The 15,357-nt window shown below is 43.0% G+C and overlaps 3 non-coding genes across 3 annotated transcripts; 1 reads left to right on the forward strand and 2 right to left on the reverse strand.

The window, feature by feature from the left end:
- Window positions 1-6,532: 6,532 nt before the first annotated feature.
- On the reverse strand, window positions 6,533-6,604 carry trnae-cuc (transfer RNA glutamic acid (anticodon CUC)). Its single transcript has one exon. It is a non-coding gene; the product is annotated as a tRNA-Glu (tRNA).
- Window positions 6,605-8,860: 2,256 nt separating this feature from the next.
- trnav-aac (transfer RNA valine (anticodon AAC)) lies at window positions 8,861-8,933 on the forward strand. The gene has a single exon. It is a non-coding gene; the product is annotated as a tRNA-Val (tRNA).
- Window positions 8,934-13,303: 4,370 nt separating this feature from the next.
- On the reverse strand, window positions 13,304-13,375 carry trnam-cau (transfer RNA methionine (anticodon CAU)). The gene has a single exon. It is a non-coding gene; the product is annotated as a tRNA-Met (tRNA).
- Window positions 13,376-15,357: the final 1,982 nt, after the last annotated feature.

Consider the following 15,357-nt stretch of genomic DNA (forward strand, 5'->3'; position numbering starts at 1 on the left):
AAAAATCAGTGTAATAGCGATGCTGCAGAAAGTGAACTGCGTTTTAGCAAATGAACACTGTATTTGGGAACATGCAAGGTTTGTTCAAGGAATCACAAAACTGCAGAACATTATCTTGAACACTATTTACAAATATAAGTTATATACAGTAAAGACTAAAGAGTCGCTGAAACATATGTGAACGAACGTAAGCGAGAAGAGAATTTAAGAATGAAGCACAGCTGAACTCGATATATTGAAGGAGAAACATGAACAAAAGCAAGAGAGAAAGAATCTGTTTCAATTGCCAAGTGTGTAAAAACACAAAGAATTTTTCTCCGGCAGTCGGTCCTGCCCTGGTACGACATCCAGACCAAAGAAAAATAAAGCAACAAGAACAAGGTCCACGTTGGCTCGGCCATCAATGAAAGCGCTGAGGTGAGTCTACGAGCGACTGTGGACAAGAACATTCAAACACAAAGCAGCTTCTTTCAGTGTTGATTCAAAACAAAGTACACACATGGAGAATACATTGTATATTTACTCGCATACTTACGCATACTTACATAGTGTATATATATATATATATATATATATAAATATATATATATATATATATATATATATATATAATGCAGCCCTATGGGGGCACAAACCAGTGCAATCTGTAGGCCGGTCCCAAGCCCGGATAAATGCAGAGGGTTGCGTCAGGAAGGGCATCCGTCGTAAAAACTGTGCCAAACAAATATGAGCGTTCATCTAAAGAATCCCATACCGGATCGGTCGTGGCCCGGGTTAACAACGCCCGCCCCCGGCACTGCTAACCTGCAGGGCGTCGGTGGAAATTCAGCTACTGTGGGTCGAAGACAAAGAAGAGGAGGAAACCGGATCCAGCGTCAGAAGAAAAAGAGGAATGCACAGAGCCTACAACTGAGTGTAGGGACTTTGAATGTTGGGACTATGACAGGAAAAGCACAGGAGTTGGTTGACATGATGATTAGGAGAAAGGTTGATATTCTGTGCATCCAAGAGAGCAGGTGGAAAGGTAGTAAGGCTAGAAGTTTGGGAGCAGGGTTTAAATTATTCTACCACGGAGTAGATGGGAAGAGAAATGGAGTAGGGGTTATTTTAAAGGAAGAGCTGGCTAAGAATGTCTTGGAGGTGAAAAGAGTATCAGATCGAGTGATGAGACTAAAATTTGAAATTGAGGGTGTTATGTATAATGTGGTTAGCGGCTATGCACCACAGGTAGGATGTGACCTAGAGTTGAAAGAGAAATTCTGGAAGGAACTAGATGAAGTAGTTCTGAGCATCCCAGACAGCGAGAGAGTTGTGATTGGTGCAGATTGTAATGGACATATTGGTAAAGGAAACAGGGGCGATGAAGAAGTGATGGGTAAGTACGGCATCCATGAAAGGAACTTTGAAGGGCAGATGGTGGTGGACTTTGCAAAAAGGATGGAGATGGCTGTAGTGAACACTTATTTCCAGAAGAGGGAGGAACATATAGTGACCTACAAGAGCGGAGGTAGAACCACGCAGGTAGATTATATTTTGTGCAGACGATGTAATCTGAAGGAGGTTACTGACTGTAAAGTAGTGGTAGGGGAGAGTGTAGCTCGACAGCATAGGATGGTAGTATGTAGGATGATTCTGGTGGTGGGTAGGAAGATTAAGAAGACAAAGGTAGAGCAGAGAACCATGTGGTGGAAGCTGAGAAAGGAAGAATGTTGTGCGGCCTTCCGGAAAGAGGTGAGACAGGCTCTCGATGGACAACCGAAGCTCCCGGAAGACTGGACGACGACAGCCAAGGTGATCAGAGAGACAGGCAGGAGAGTACTTGGTGTGTCATCTGGTAGGAAAGGGGAGAAGGAGACTTGGTGGTGGAACCCCAAAATACAGGGAGTCATACAAGGAAAGAGATTAGCGAAGAAGAAGTGGGATACTGAGAGGACTGAGGAGAGGCGAAAGGAGTACATCGAGATGCGACGTAGGGCAAAGGTAGAGGTGGCAAAGGCTAAACAAGAGGCATATGAAGACATGTACACCAGGTTGGACACGAAAGAAGGAGAAAAGGATCTCTACAGGTTGGCCAGACAGAGGGATAGAGATGGGAAGGATGTGCAGCAGGTAAGGGTGATTAAGGATAGTTATGGAAATGTGTTGACTGGTGCCGGTAGTGTACTAAATAGATGGAAAGAATACTTTGAGAAGTTGATGAATGAAGAAAATGAGAGAGAAGGAAGAGTTGAAGAGGCAAGAGTGAAGGACCAGGAAGTGGAAACGATTACTAAGGGGGAAGTCAGAAAGGCACTACAAAGGATGAAAACTGGAAAGGCAGTTGGTCCTGATGACATACCGGTAGAGGTATGGAAGCAATTTGGGGAGATGGCTGTGGAGTTTTTGACCAACTTATTCAACAGAATACTAGCGGGCGAAAAGATGCCTGAAGAATGGAGGAAAAGTGTTCTAGTTCCCATTTTTAAGAACAAAGGGGATGTTCAGAGCTGTGGGAACTATAGAGGAATAAAGTTGATGAGCCACACAATGAAGTTATGGGAAAGAGTAGTGGAGGCTAGACTCAGGACAGAAGTAAGTATCTGCGAGCAACAGTATGGTTTCATGCCTAGAAAGAGTACCACAGATGCATTATTTGCCTTGAGGATGCTCGTGGAAAAGTACAGAGAAGGTCAGAAGGAGCTACATTGTGTCTTTGTGGATCTAGAGAAAGCCTATGACAGAGTACCAAGAGAGGAACTGTGGTACTGCATGCGTAAGTCTGGTGTGGCAGAGAAGTATGTTAAAATAGTACAGGACATGTATGATGGCAGCAGAACAATGGTGAGGTGTGCCTTAGGTGTGACAGAGGAATTTAAGGTGGAGGTGGGACTGCATCTGGGATCAGCTCTGAGCCCCTTCCTGTTTGCAGTGGTAATGGATAGGCTGACAGATGAGGTTAGACTGGAATCCCCTTGGACCATGATGTTCGCAGATGATGTTGTCATATGCAGTGAAAGCAGGGAGCATGCAGAGGAACAATTGGAAAGATGGAGACATGCACTGGAAAGGAGAGGAATGAAGATTAGCCGAAGTAAAACAGAATATATGTGCGTGAATGAGAAAAGTAGAGGGGGGAGAGTGAGGCTACAGGGAGAAGAGATAGCGAGGGTGGACGACTTCAAATACTTGGGGTCAACAATACAGAGCAATGGAGAGTGTGGTCAGGAAGTGAAGAAACGGGTCCAAGCAGGTTGGAACAGCTGGCGAAAGGTGTCTGGTGTGTTATGTGACAGAAGAGTGTCTGCTAGGATGAAGGGCAAAGTTTACAAAACAGTGGTGAGGCCGGCCATGATGTACGGATTGGAGACGGTGGCACTGAAGAAACAACAGGAAGCTGAACTGGAGGTGGCAGAAATGAAGATGTTGAGGTTCTCGCTCGGCGTGACCAGGTTGGATAGGATTAGAAATGAGCTCGTTAGAGGGACAGCCAAAGCTGGATGTTTTGGAGACAAGATTCGAGAGAGCAGACTTTGATGGTTTGGACATGTTCAGAGGCGAGAGAGTGAGTATATTGGTAGAAGGATGCTGAGGATGGAGCTCCCCGGCAAAAGAGCGAGAGGAAGACCAAAGAGAAGGTTTATGGATGTGGTGAGGGAAGACATGAGGGCAGTTGGGGTTAGAGAGGAAGATGCAGGAGATAGGCTAAGATGGCAAAAGATGACACGCTGTGGCGACCCCTAACGGGACAAGCCGAAAGGAAAAGAAGAAGATATATATATATATATATATATATATCCATCCCTCCATTTTCTTCACCGCTTATCCTCACGAGGGTCACGGGGAGCGCTGGAGCCTATCCCAGCTGTCAACGGGCAGGAGGCGGGGTACACCCTGAACTGGTTGCCAGCCAATCACAGTCACACCTAGTCACACTCACAATCACACCTAGGGGCAATTTAGTTCATTTTTTTTCATTTTTAGTTAATTCAGTCTGTGCAGGATATCTGCAATAGATATCCTCCAGATGAGCGCACTCAGACATACTGTACACGTCAGATGCACATGCAGCATACATTAAAACAATCCTCCACTTCCATAGAAGCGTGTGGAGCTGCTTGAATGACCCTGAGTGCCAGAACTTTGTCCAAGTGGCGAGGGACTGGAGAAAGAGACCCTCTTTGTTGCTGGAAAAAAATGTCAGACGTGTGTTTATTCGGGGAATTCCAATGTCTCGTGTGAGTGCCTGCACACACTTCCAGGTAGCGATGTGTCCGGCAACACCTGTCCATCGGAGCATGCATTGCGCTCATTTAACCAACCCAGTGCACGCGTCAGTGCGCGTACCACTTCAAAGAGATTGTACTGCATAATTTCGAATGCAAATGATTGAATCTAGATGAAAATATATCTTAAACTGTACCAGAAAATATGTATCCTGTTCGATGTGTTTTTGAATTAAAGGCAGTGAACTTTGACCTAGTTTCCACCACCTGAAAAACGACTCCTTTTCGGGGCGGAGCCTCTGACGTCAGTCAAGGTGGACTGGTGCTGCGTTTTACATGAGCATGGTTTCGAGAATTCCTTAGAGATTGTAAGGTAAAACCAATCCATAACAATGTTGATCACGTGTGTGGTTCAGTTTTGTAGCAATTCCAACAATTCAGAACACAGTGTGCAATATTTTCCCAAAGACCCAAGCCTCAGAAGACAGTGGGTAAGCTTTGTGCAAACGAAGAGGGCTCATTTTTCCAAACCCGGTCAACACTGTCACATGCAGTGAACATTTCACCTGAACCTGGAGACGCTTCGATTAGCTCCCCCCACACACACACAAAGGACCAAAAATGCAAAGAGCTTCTGTTAAGAGAGAAGTTGCGGAGGCGGTGTGGAGTTCGCATGTTCTCTCCGTGCCTGCGTGGGTTTCCTCCCACGTCCCAATAACAATAATTGGACACTCGAAATTGTCCCGTCGGTGTGATTGTGAGTGCGACTGTTGTTTGTCTCGATGTGCCCTGCGATTGGCTGGCAACCAGTTCTGTGTGTACCCTGCCCCCTGCCCGTTGACAGCTGGGATAGGCCCCAGCACCCCCCGCTACCCTCGTGAGGATAAGTGGCAAAGAAAATGGATGGATTGACTTGCCAGCGTGTGACATTGCAGGTAACACATCGTAGATTAGTAGGAATCATTACTTTGGGAAATTTCAAAGCTATTTGGTGGGTCTGTGGGGATAAGGCAGAAATATTTTTGCCTGATGAATGGAATGGTTGTTGCTGTGCAGCAATAACAACAACAACTCAAAGTTATGATGCGAGGCCATTTAATGATGGCAACCCTAAGATGACATTGTTTATTCATAATGCCAAATACACTCTTTCATTAATTGATGGTAAAATAAACATCCATTCATCCATCCATTTTCTGAGGTACTTACAGTATCCTGATGAGGGTTGAGAAAGTGCAGGAGCCAATCCCAGCAGTCCTTGAGGAGGAGGAGGCATGCTCCACCCTGAACAGGTTGCTAATCAATCGCAGGACACATGGAGACAGACATCAGTCACACTCACAATCACACTTGGGGGCAATTTAGGGTATCCAATTTATGCATGTTTTTGGGATGTGGAAGGAATCCAGAGTGAACGGAGAAAACCCACACAGGTACGCATGCAATCTCCAGTCAGGCGGGGCTGAGATTGTAACCCCGGTACTCAGAACTGTGAGGCTAATGCTCTACAGATGATCCACCATGCCGCCTGAATCCAAATCAACAAAGTTAATGTCATGTAGTGGCCAGCCTAATCCCCTGAACTTCCATCCATCCATCCATCCATCCATTTTCTTCGCCGCTTATCCTCACATGGGTTACGGGAACGCTGGAGTCGATCCCAGCTGTTAACGGGCAGGAGGCAGGGTACCCCATGAACTGGTTGCTATCCAGTAGAAGGGCACATAGAGACAGAAAAAAATTGCACTCACAATCACACCTTGGGGCAATTTAGAGTCTCCAATTAATGCATGTTTTTGGTATGTGGGAGGAAACCGGAGTGCCCGGAGAAAACCCACACAGGCCAACGCTTTACAACTGCCCCACCGTGCTGCCTCTGGTTGTTTTTCTGATAATCGACTCATCATAATTCCAGCTGCTCTCTTGCATGCACAACATATCAACCTTTCCCCTCATCATCATGTCAACCAACTCCTCAGCTTTTCCTCTTCTAGTCCCAACATTCAAAGTCCGTACACTCAGTTGTCAGGTCTGTGCATTCCTCTTCTTCTTCTTCTGCCGATGAATCCGCTTTCCTCTTCTTCTTTGTCTTCCACCCACAGGAGCTGAATTTACACCGACGCCCTGCAGGTTCACGGTGCCGGGGGCGGGGTTTGTTTACCCGGGCCACGACTGATCTGGTATAGTATTCTTTAGATGAACACTCATATTTGTTTGCCACAGTTTTATGCCGGATGTCTTTCCAGAAGCAAATCTCTGCATTTATCTGGGGTTGGGACACAAGATCAAAAAGCAAACATGTGAACACACTTGGCTGGAACTAAACTTCCTTCCCTGACCGGGAATTGAACCCAGGCCACAGCGGTGAGAGTGCTGAATCCTAACCACTACACCATCAGGGACTTCTGAAAGTTCTGTGCCCCGGCATGCCTGTGAATCATATAAGGATAACCGGTACAATGGAGAATCCATTGCAAGCATTGTCGATTCTTGTTTTGTTTGTGACCGAATTTTGTGAATTACACCTTAAAAAAGTAAGGCATCACTACTGGACATATTGTTTGATATGTGAACAAATGACCGGGTTTACTTTGAAAAGAACGACCAAACCCTCAAAGTGGGATGTGTCGGGGTGTAATTTATGGCATTTTCTGACATGGATTTTCTTTGTGTTTTAAGAACAGAACTCTAAAAATACAACAACTACATACAATAAATACAATCCTCAGTGATAAAGGCGCTTAAGTACCACTGTCAGTTAAAAAGCAGGAAAGAAGAAGTCATTAAGCAAGGCAGGGCCGTTGATTTCTTGTCATCAAAATGTGAAGCTCTTCAGCTTGCAGCTACAATATGAGACCAACAACTGACTATTATTATAGTGTCAAGATGGACTAACTTGTGTGCACGTTGGTATCACAGTTCTGAGGTCCAGGGTTCACACCCCGACCCCACCTGTGTGGAGTTTGCATGTTCTCCCCGTGGCGACATGTGTTTCGTCCGGGCACTCGGGTTTATTCCACATCCCAAAAACATGCATTAATTGTAGACTCTAAATCAGGGTGCCCAGATTTTTAAACCCCAAGAGCGACTTTTGAAGACTGTTGTACGGCTTCTCAAAAAGAGGTGAGTCATTGGAATTCCCTCAATAAACACGCATCAGACATTTATAGCAACAAAGGGGGGCTCTTTCTCCAGGTCCTCACCACTTGGACAAAGTTCTGGCACTCAGTCAGGGTCTATTCAAGCAGCTCCACACACTTCTACACAAGTGGGAGATGTGTTGGAGTCATATTTTAACCTAGTATAATGAAACATGTTTAATGTATGCGCGATGTGCATCTGAAGTGTACAGTATGTCTGAATGCACTCATTTGCAGGATATCGATAATATACTGTCCAGATTATATGTATATGTCTATTTTACGTAGGTACTATATGTATACATAGTGTATATATGGGTAAATCCATCCATCCATTTTCTTAGCTTGACCAGCTGAGCCACCGTGCCGCCACATGACATCTATACAATGTAAAATTTGCCATTCTCATCATTTCATTTATTTTCACACCTAAAATGAAATGCAACTTTTCCTAAATACATATTGGAAGATCAATAATATGCTTGATAATCTATACATCTTTTAATACTGAACTACATGTACATTTATTGTTTACATCCCTCAAGCTTCTGATATTTCTTTCAACAATGACGCTTGTAAGTTTACTCGAGTTGAACAAATTTGAAGGTGTTTGGTCAAAATGGGTCAGTATGGGGCAGAAATATGGCCTCGTAGATGAAAATGGTTTATTCTTTGGTTTGCACGTTCCACATGAATACGTGCCCTTCCGATCTTGCAACAAGCCGCAGCCTTGTGCTGTAAATACGTGTTGAAAAATGAAATCGGAAAGAAAAAGAAATACGTATATTCCTGCGAGCACACATTCAAATGATGATTTTGTGCATTATTATTGGCTTGAGCTTTTCTTCACTGTCCTTTATGCCAGAAATAGATTTGGGTTTGCGCTTTTCGGACTCCAGCAAAACGATCCTCAGCATTTTTCTGAAGTCGTTTAACTTCTTCAGAAATAAAGTCATCCTTGCATTTGAAAACACGAGATCGTTTTCTACCTTGTGAAGGTACAGAAAATCCGCTAACTGAACTTTGTACGGGGGGTGAAGGGGAAATGTGACAAAGGGTTTGTGTTTATTTCTTCTCACAAACATGGATTACTCCTAATAAAAACAAGTTACGACAAAAGCATCGCTGTTACAAACCTTTTCGGAGTGCAAATTATCCCGGATGATGCCAAACATGTATCTGTTCACCAATGTTAAAAACATTTTATTTTTTTGTCACTGCTCTCATCCAGTTTTGTTGGCCACCAGAAGTGCAACATCTCGTGAAATCTCACAAACGATTTTCCACTCCCATTTAGAAGATATTTGTTTGTGAGTGTCTCTGTGTGAGAGAGGGAGTTTGTGTTTGTGTGTGAACGTGAAAGTGGGTGAGACTGTTTTTGAGAGAATGTGCGGATGTGAAAGTGAGCGAGAGATCGTGTGAATGTGAGTCAATGAGTTAAGTGTAAATGTGAGTTTGTCCGTATAGGTGAGAGCAAGAGAGGAAGCAAAAAAGTGTGAGAGAACATGGCTGACAGCAGTTTCCATAGTGTAGTGGTTATCACATTCGCCTAACACGCGAAAGGTCCCTGGTTCGAGACCGGGTGGAAACAGGCTTTGTTTTGTCGCTTACTTCTTGGGGAGCTGTTTGGTTTGGTGGTCACATTGGAAATGTTGAGTTGAGTGCAAGTCATCATAGCTAAGCGATGGAGATGTGTACCACACATGTGACTTTGTCCTCGTTTCAAAATTGAGTCTGAGCAAGGACTTTTAAAATGAATATTGTTTGTTGTATTTAAATTTGCCATGAAAACCTTCACCAAAAGGTGACGTAGAGAAAAAACTTCATTCACACAGGAATTGAATCTCCTGCGCGGACATTGCGGATATGAGTAAAGATGGTGTCATCAAGCTTCATTAAGCATTCTAACACTTCAGCCAATGGTACAAGTAATGGTCCATTTCTCGATGGTTCATGTGGATGTAGTTTTGTTGGCGAGTAGAAAAGTAAAACTCATCAGCATCCTGCCACTTCTGCTCCAATTCTCCCCAGATAAAATTCGCCATAAGCCATTTATATTGTCATGGTAAAGTACAATCAGAGAAACAAAATCCAAATGTTTGGGAGATTCCAGCAGGACATGCGATCCAACGCGACGTCATCCTTCTCACACTTACCAAGAAGATGAGAAGTAAAAAGTTGAGATGACGTGTCACTTAGAATAAGATGGACATTTTCTGTCTCAAGTGGGAAACCTTTACTTGTAAGACCTCTTCAAGTATTTTGACATATGCAAACTGATCCATGATTCCTGGTAGGCAACAACTAGGCCCAAGACCATAGTCGGAGAAGTGTGCCCATATCATGATGCTTGCGCCACCATGCTTCACTGTCTTCACTTCACATCCTGGAACTGATCATAATTGGCTGAGCCTTTGCTATTCTGGTTATTCTGTGACCAATTGTGATGCTTGTCTTCCATTTTCTGGAACGTGTCACTGGTTTTTCTTTGTTTTAAGGCATAAGAGATCCTTTTAGCTGAAGGGCCTATAATTTGTTGCACCTCTTGATAAGATTTTCCCTCTCCAATGAAACCTTTATTTAAATTCTTGTTTCCGAACCAACCAAGTTAATGTCATGTCTACATAACCCCCTTTCATGAGTTCCCAAAACTCATTATAAAAATAGAAGCAGTGAGTGACACCTTGTTGGGGGTAACAACCCTGTACTAGCACCAAAAAAGAAATTATAATCGACAATTTGGAAGAATCCACTTGATCAAGAAATCCATCTCCTTAAAGGAAGACTCTCCCCAAAATTCATATGGTCAATAAACCCTCCAATGTAAAGTAATATTATTATTACATATATTTTGGACACTAATTGAAAATAAAAATTGAAAATAAAGAACATATTTGAAATCCAAGCAAAATCTGGATATGTGGCAGCTTCCGGAGCCAAACACGGAAGAAACATCCTTGACTCCGCCACCGATGTCTCCGGTGCTTCGCATTACAGACCATTCGTTCTAGCTAAGCCAAGATGCTGACTTGTTTTGCACAAAAAACTGACAAAACGCACCCAAATTTGTTCTTCTTTAACCTCCCATGGGGTCAATCTGCCACGATAAAGCTGTGGCTGTCACAGATGAGGCTCATTCATCAGCGGGGAAATTTTCATGCATTTAATATTTACTGGTTCACAGCCTCTCGTGCTGGTATCTTCCTCCAAGAAAAGGAATATCTGTCTTACGTAGTGCTTGAAAGGGGGAAGGATTTCTGAGGCGGGAACATGTGTCCCATATGGTCAGCGGTCAGGATCCTGGTTTTCACACAGGTGGCCTGGATTCAACTCCCGGTATAGTAATGTTGACAGGACTCTGTAATTTAGTCTTTGATTTACATGCTCAAATATTCCAACACATTTGGGAAAAACACTGAGAAGAAGAATGAATGTTTTGTGCACCAAATGTGCCCCATCTAATATCCCTTTCAGGATTACTGTTTTCCACTGGTCTCCTATTTACCCCGATGGGACTGAAATCTCAATACTGTTATGATTGGCTGATGCTTGAAAGAAAATACAGAATTTCAAAAAAATGTTTTTAAGAAACAGTGTGTCTCATATGGTCTCGCGATTCTTGTCCTCTTGAGGGATTTGTTTTGGCAATGACTTTATTAAACACATCTTTCAAATGCAACGCTGTTCATAATTTGCACCATTGTGCTAATTTATACAAAGAAGTATAATATGTACAGAAATAATTTCCATTTCAAACCTGGATTATTATGGAGCCCCTCTAAAGGAACATTAAAAAAAAAACTTGTTTCTCATTGTAATGAGTAACTTTCTTATTGTCATGAGTAAGTTTCTCATTGTGAGGAGTAAGTTTCTCACTCTAATGGGTAACTTTCTCATTGTAATGAGTAACTAGTTTATTGGATGTGTGCATGTGTAAAATACCCTTATTCATTTCAGTTTGCATTCATCTGGGACTTTATTATCAAGACTTTACTTGCAAGTCGTCACCATTAAGTTGTGTCTGAGAGACACTTAAAAATAATTTTAAATGTTTTGATCTGGTTCGGTGCAAAGAATAAACCAGAAGGAGGAGACGCCTCCATCACCGAAGCTATTTCGCAGAAGGTCCCAATTACATTTGGGATTTTGACTCATACGATAAACTTAAACCATTTGGGACATGCATTAACAGCTGCATTGATGGGTTTTCCCGGAAAATCATCTGGATGAATGCGTTCACAACCAGCAGTGACCCAAAAATCGTTGGAGGTTACTACATGGAGGCACTCCACAGATTAGGTGGTCGTCCAAAGATTGTGAGAGGCGACCGGGGCACAGAGAATGCGAAAGTCAGAGACTTTCAGCAATATCTCTGTCGCAGCATTCTCGATGGCACCAGAATTGACAGTTCCATCGAAGGGCCAAGCACAGCTAATCAGCGCATAGAGAATTGGTGGGGCTTCCTCAGAAGGAATCAATTGAATTCTACATCTTTCTCTTTGCTGACCTGAAAGATTGTGGTTTGTTCGATGGGACATATTTGGACAGAAATCTCATTCGGTTCTGCTTCCTGGGAATAGTTCAGGTAAGCTATTACCTTACTTAATGTTCATTTTTCAAATAATGAAAATGCTTTTGGTATAGGCCCATTTATCCCTGCTATTAGTTGTTTTGCTCAGTAGTTGTTTTAAGAGGAGTATTAAATCAGATGCACTTGCAAGCGATTCAATGATTATGACCTCCTGTGTTACCTAAATAAAGGCTGCAGTGACTCTTGGCCTCCACTGTATTTTTAGCACAACACTGTACATGTACTTGTTTTCATGTTAGGTCCAGAGCTGTCCATGTCCTGACACATCAAATTTGTCTGCTCTTGGACACTTTATTTCATGCTATCCCCCACCCTCCCATTTGCTTAAAAAAAAAAGCAATTTGGTGCAAGATATACTATCACCAAAATGCCCGACATAACATTTATAATAAATTGTTCTCTTACTGTCTATAATGGAGCATCATTACCCCCTTTTCCAGGATGCCGGCTTGATACAAGCTCCGACACAGCGTTTCAAATCACTGGGCTTCAGGAAGAGCGACACAAGATCCAAAGCCTGAGCATCATTTGCACATTACTAAATCCAAGCTAACTTCACTTCATTGGTTAAAAGGAACACATTGAGATTTCCTACTTGTGCCATCCATCCTTTTTCTGAGCCGCTTATCCTCACAAGGGGCCGCAAGTGCTGCAGACTATCCCAGCTACCATCGGGAAGGGGGCAGGGTACACCCTGAACTGGTTGCCAGCCAATCAGGGCAGGGCAGATGGAGACAGACAACAGTCGCACTCACGATCACACCTGACAACAATTTAGAGTCTCCAATGAACGCTTGAATGTTTTTTGGGGATTTTCATACAGGCAGGGCCCAGGATTTGAATCCCGTTCCTCGACAGCTGCACCACCGTTGTTTGAATAGTACCAACAAAATATAAACTGAAAATGTGCATTAATCTGGTGAATGACATTGGTTTGGTATTATTTTGAACACGAGTGTATATTAGTTGCATCCCGATGGTTCAAAATTGGATTGTGAGGAGATGAAAGTGACGCTCTTCAGGTTGGAATCAATTTAATTTCTTACAACCAAATAATGTTTGGTGCAGTGTTGAGCAGATGTATAATGTGTTCAATATTTAATTGTATTTTTAATCTTTAAATGGGATGAACATTAACAATTGCTTGTAGGCGTGGTGTTTGCTCTGCACCCTTGGTGGAATATGTTGAGAGATTTGCATGTTCGACACGATGACATGCAGACCAGTGACCCTGTCCAGACTGGAAACTTTGGCAGTAAAACACACACGTGTATGTCTGCAGTCAAACGATTATTGAGGAAGTGGTACTCAGTCAATGAGGAGCGAAGTTCTTGTTTCTCACTGATGAACTACTACAAATTAAAGCCTGTTAGCAAAGGATGGTTTCGATCCATCGACCTCTGGGTTATGGGCCCAGCACGCTTCCGCTGCGCCACTCTGCTATACTGACCAGATTTTTGTATGTAGTTTCATACCCGTCTGAAAAGAATATGGCTGAGCTGTTTCATGGCTGCATCAGACTCCAAGACACGTTTGGTATTTGTTCACTTTTATGATCATTGGTATTTATCTGGTCAAATCAAAGTGCTGATCTGTACTGGCGCCTTTCTGAAGACTTACACGGTGATTTTAAATTGACAGATCATTGAAAAGCGGATTTTTTTCCCAAATGGAAGTGAATTGAGGGAATGAAAACACAAGTCTTTATTGCACAATAATTATCACGATCAGAAAGACTTTAAAAAGTAGCAATTATTGAATACGTTTAAAAGCCTAATGCCACCACGATGATGGAACATTCTGGATTGAAGCCTGATGAACGCAGCAATCCTGCTCACAGCAATCAGTCAATAAGTCAAACGCAACAATGCAGATACAAATGTGACAGCCTCCAGTAAATGATGCACGTGTAACATAAAGTATATCTTTACTTATTACTGTCATCGATGTAGCCATTGAACATGCTGACAACACCTGTAGCGTCTAACCCTAACCCTGTTAACCGAGAGGTTTGTGGTTCGAGCGAAATTGTCCGATTTACCAGCTGGTTTCTCACTCGCATTCTTCGTGAATAGTGAAATATCGTTGAAAAGCAGACAGCAGGGCTTCAAGTATTTCAGCGAGGGGTATTTCAATGGTATTTACATGCATATTGGCATAGAAACCATTGATATTAGCGTGAGATCTTTCCAGAGTCAGAGGAAGACTGAGAAGCCACATAATATAATATATTATAACCCAAAGACGAATTCGTCATTGACAGTTTCCTATTTTCGTGTTACCTATTACACTTGTGTGCAGAATCTGTATGTGTATCTGTATAGCCGTTTGTGAACCGCCGTATGAAGAAAAAGAAGGCGAGGCTTGATTTACGAGTTGTTTCTCTCGTTTTCTTTGTGTAACGTCACGCGCTCCCCTCAATAATTATTCTTGAATTAGTGCCGAACCTACGTAAGTCCCGACCGAGTACGACAATCACTACTTTAGTGTCCTCAAACATCCTTCCTTCAGTCTTGTTGTCTCGGTGCACCTCGAAGGCTTTGAGGACTGCTTGTCCAGTTTAGCCAAGCTCACCGCCGAACAGAGACACGTTTGTGCAGTCAGATCATCGCAAAATATCGCTCAACACAGGGTGCATTTAAGCGCGGATGACGACCACTCCCAGACTTTCAACCCCGCCCCATCGCTTCCCGTCGATTCGTCGAAGTCCCAAGCAAGCCCCGATTTGAATTTGATCTTTTATTCTTCCCTTGTGATTGAAGGATTCTCAACTCTTCGTTGCTTGAAGCAAATTGACCCCTCCGTACAGGGAACTTAACCCCGCCTCCTGGAGTGACGTCGCGCCACGTGCGCTGACGTAAGACAAACAATTCGTAAAAATGGCAAATACAATACAATACATTCTTAACTGAGACAGACGCCATGCTTCTGATTTCATTCAATCATTCACACGTAGCAATGTTATGCTAGCGAAGAACGTCTCATTCATTTATACGAGACGTGTATTAAAAATCAAATTTAGGGCATATCTTCGTGCAAACACAGTTTGGTTAAGCTTCGGCCGCGAGCCACCAAGAAAGCGACACGTTTGTGCAGTCCGATCATCGCTAAATATCGCTCAACAAAGAAAAAGTGTGTCAATCATTCACACGTAGCTATGCTATGCAAGCGAAGAACTGCTAATTCATTTATATGAGACATGTATTGAAAATCAAATATAGGACTTACCTTGGTGCAAACATATCTGTTCTGGCATTGTTCCTGATGTCTGCGGAATGTTTCAGAAGGGTGTCAACCATGACACCCCCACAAATTCCAGAGCATTTAGGAATTCAGGGCAAATCTAACGGAGCCTTGCCACCGGGGATCTTTTTAACCACCTCGGTGAGCTCAAACACAGAGATAGGAGAGTCCGCCTCAGAGA

The sequence above is a fragment of the Syngnathoides biaculeatus genome, unplaced genomic scaffold, assembly GCF_019802595.1.
Source record: "Syngnathoides biaculeatus isolate LvHL_M unplaced genomic scaffold, ASM1980259v1 ctg209_pilon_pilon, whole genome shotgun sequence".
Taxonomy (NCBI): Eukaryota; Metazoa; Chordata; class Actinopteri; order Syngnathiformes; family Syngnathidae; genus Syngnathoides; species Syngnathoides biaculeatus.